General features: G+C 34.7%; 1 pseudogene; it reads right to left on the minus strand.

The window, feature by feature from the left end:
• Positions 1 to 2,043: 2,043 nt before the first annotated feature.
• Positions 2,044 to 2,860, minus strand: LOC134240637 (uncharacterized; annotated as a pseudogene).
• Between the last annotated feature and the right edge of the window lie 1,266 nt (positions 2,861 to 4,126).

Consider the following 4,126-nt stretch of genomic DNA (forward strand, 5'->3'; position numbering starts at 1 on the left):
GCAGATTTCTCTATTTACGGATGTGATCTCTGCGTGTTGTCTAATTTTGTTGGATAAAAGTAAATGGAGTGGGAATATGTCTCAAGACAATAAGTTAATTTAACCATTAATCTTAACCCTTGTGTCATAAGGATTTTTAGTTTTTTCTCTCTGGATTGAATACGTTGAAAACCTGATGGTACCAAAAGAAACCTAAATCATCAGCATGTTCCAATAAATTGATTGCATTCAATAACTTCTCTACATCTTAACCTTGACCTAACCTGACATGAATTTAAAAACAAAAAGCGCCAAATTGAACTACGCCAAATACTCCTTTATTCAGAACCCCAGTCTAACTTAAGAAAGAAATAAAAAAAACTTACAGCATGCTTTTCCATCAACTGCCTTTATCTCGGCATGGAACCGATAGAAGTAGCTGTCGACGCACCGAGCGATAATCACATGCCTTAGTGATCTAAAAACATCATAACATTGTCCAGGTTTAAAGCAATTTGCAAAAGAAGACACACTTGCTACATCTAAAAAATGATCTTGGTCTTATTGATTTCCCTCAATTTGGACGAATACAACTAATCTTTGCAGGCTTAGCAGTAGTAGTAGTAGCCCATAGTGTCTATACCCATCCCTCTCCACGGCTGCTCCTAAACGACCTCGTCGTTTTCGGTATCAATGCGATATGTATTCGACAATATTCTGTTATATCCGTATCTATACGAAGAGCATTACACTGGCGGTATCGAATATTGGTTATTCAAATTATATTTAACAAGAGGCCCAGGGGCCCTTATAGGTCACCTATAAAATTCCCAGCGATTGTATTTTGTTCGTGTTTTAATCCAAAAACCATGAAATTCACAATTTTTGAAAGAGGCACCGTTGTTTATCAAAGGGCAGATTTCAAAGCATTAATTTATTTTTAGTCAAAGTCCCCCCCCCCCCCTGGTACCAATGACCCAGCTGCCCTGAAATTATTTATTTTGAAAGAGGCCCATTTTTCTTTGAAAAAGGAGCACTTTTTTATGTTTAGGTTTAGTTATGAACATGAGAAAAAAAAGCCCCAAAGGAGGGGGAAAATTTAAAAAAAAAGTTTGATAAATCAATTATTAACATTTGTACGTTCTTTTTTATGCTATTCTAATAGGCTTCTTACCACTGGACACATAATGCTTTAGTTTTTGTAATCAATTTGGTAAAAAATTGATTTTGTTTGGACATAACATCCAGTCATTTGACTGTCCTGTTCTTATGCGTGCTTTACAAGCACGCAACAAATAACTGAATTTTCAGAAGTAGTGGATGGTTTTGTTGACGCCCAAAGTTACTGTTAAAATTGTGAAACCTGGATTACCATCCTATCGACAGGAAAACTTTTGCGAGTGTCTTTCAGGTATAGTCTACTTCTGCGCATAATGCTGTAGATGATGCTGTGGCTTTTAAATCACTAGTTCAGAGTTATTTCACATCCAGTGATCTGGATAGCACTAAAGTCAGAAGGTCATCAATTACTGTTCAAAGTGTCATAGACTCCTACTTCTACTCATGCCCATTTAGGACAAAATTTGCCTTCTCTCCAGCCCTTAGTTGCAAGAAAAACCATCAGTCAAGGAATTGCCAGAAAGATTGCTGGAAGTGGCCTTCTCTACGATCATTTGATTTGCTTGATTCTGATTTTCTAAAAATAAATGCTTATATCCAATCGTTTGAATAATTTTGTTCTCTCTAATAAAATCACTTACTGGCCCATCACGTAAATTCACTTACTGGCCCATCACGAAACTTATTCTGAATATGTGAAAAAAAATCTCATCGTGGTGATGAGAAAGAGGCCTAGTGTTTGTGTTTTAAGTGGGATTACATGTAACTCTACAAGCATCTTTATGCTATACATGTAGAAAATTCTTGTCAGAGAAGAACTTCCTGCATTCTAAGCACATTCTTATCTCATCTGGTTTGCTTTCCCTCATCATTCTCACTCAAATGATGCATGTTGTATTTGTATATTCCCTCATGACGCTTTTTTCAAACCACATGTTTTGTTCCCTAAAATGAACAATAAATCATCAACAAACTGTTTCCGTCTTCTACACTCATGTCTTTTTTAATTTTTTTTAACAATGTCTGGTGATTATGAATGGAACATTCAACATGGATTATGAGATTCCCCAATTCCATTCGTAAGGACGAAAATAATTCACTGCATGTTTTGATAGAAGGGCAGAATATCAAAAATCTCCCAGAGTTTCTTATCCTTGTTTTATAAATGAATCAAAAAGTAAAAAAAGGCCACAAAGCAAAACAGTGCTCTTAGTTTTATGAACGAAATGTTTGATATTTTTCCTATCAGGATTTTGCACTATTTCATGGCAATCTACCATACAGAACTTTTTCTTCATTTCCATCCGTGCTGATTTGTTACCTGTTGCAGTTATTAACAAGACCGGGCATTGTATAAAAGATTTGATTTCACCAAGCTTGCTGATCCATACACGGAAAGGCTCGTTCTCTGTTTCACTTTCACCCCTAAAAATATTAACACATTCAGATTCTTAGAAGATATTTGATTTCTCTCCTTGTTAAGTAGTGATAATATATGTCTCCATAAATTAATAAATTTGTAAAGTTGAATTTCAACCATACCAATGCAATACAGTATGGACCTCATCCACAACAAATATTTTGAAGCGTTTACTTTCAGCCAGCATGTCTCTCTATTTACTCACAGGCAGAATGGATTCGGGTGAAGCAAATGGGAATTGAAAATTACCATTCATAATATCATCATCTTCGCTAGAATCTCAATTTTCGTGGCTGTAAAATTACATGATTTCAAGTATTCACATTGTTCTTTACTTACCATTGCCAGTGATCTTTATGATGGAAGGTCATCTACACAACTTCTCTTTGCTTGAGATCAGAGGTAGAACACTCCAAATCCTGTTGGATAAATGGATAAAAGTACTTTTAAGAATTTGATAGTTAAACAAGAAAGTAAACATGTAGTCGGTCAAGTAAATCTAAGTATAAGAAATGTTTGCTATTTTACATTTTTGTAAAATAAAAAAAATAGGCAATAAAACAAGGTAAAAAGTTATAATTAATGCAAAAATAATGAAAACGTTTCTACATATTCTTAAGATTATAACTTTAAAATTTTATCAGAATCAGAGAGGAGATGGCTCTATTTACTGGGGATGCAGCAGACATGGGAAAGAGCAGCACTGTCCAGCCACATGATTCAAAAAGGCGACATCTTCCAAGAAGGCCTTAAAAATCTTGTTCACCCTGCAGACCCCTGAGTCCATTAAGCCATCAAAATGAGAGCCGAGGTAGCTTTCTCTTCGTATTATGATAGTCAACAATACATATGTGTGGTAAAATATAATTAAGTTTATAAAAATACGAGTCAATACTTTTTTCTAAACACTATGGAATCAATATTTTGCTGTTTACACATTGTAAACGGTCAGCAAATTATTTAATAGTGGCATTTCAATTCCGTTATATTTTTTCTTATTATGTGTACAACGTTTTATACTATCAGTGAAGAAAAGGCGGTGGATGAAATATTTACAGAGTCTGCACCCTTGAGTTGTAGAAAATGTATGAATGTAGTTTCAGATGCTGATGCTCCCCCTGCCAGACGTCCAAAGCCTGCCAACATGACATGGATTGTCAACAGGGTTAGCAGAAGCTGCGCAGCATTGTTAAGGCTTGAACAAGAGGGCGGGCCTGAATTATCGGAAAAGTTTACTGTGACGTCACACAAAAATAAACTTTTATGTATTTCTCATAATGCATGAAAAGTAAATAATTTGCAACTTTTAACTGTATTAGCATAAAAAAAACAATAATATAACTTATCAATGCATTTAAAAAAGTTGCTTGTGAAATCCCATGTAGCTGGTTTTAAAAAAAGCACTGATTGCGATGAACTTGTAACATGACGTCATATTGGTAAAATGACGTATTTTATGTGCTGTGAGAGGCAGATTGAGGAATTGTTTATCAATGAAAAATGTGTTTTATTATTAAACGGAGTATAATTTACAGGTTTTAAATAGTCGATAAATACCAATGTATATCCTTTGTTTAGTGCAATTATTTATTAACTACCAAGAGAATG

The sequence above is a fragment of the Saccostrea cucullata genome, unplaced genomic scaffold, assembly GCF_032062105.1.
Source record: "Saccostrea cucullata isolate Sc308-1 unplaced genomic scaffold, CSIRO_AGI_Scuc_v1 ctg21986, whole genome shotgun sequence".
NCBI classification, from domain to species: domain Eukaryota; kingdom Metazoa; phylum Mollusca; class Bivalvia; order Ostreida; family Ostreidae; genus Saccostrea; species Saccostrea cuccullata.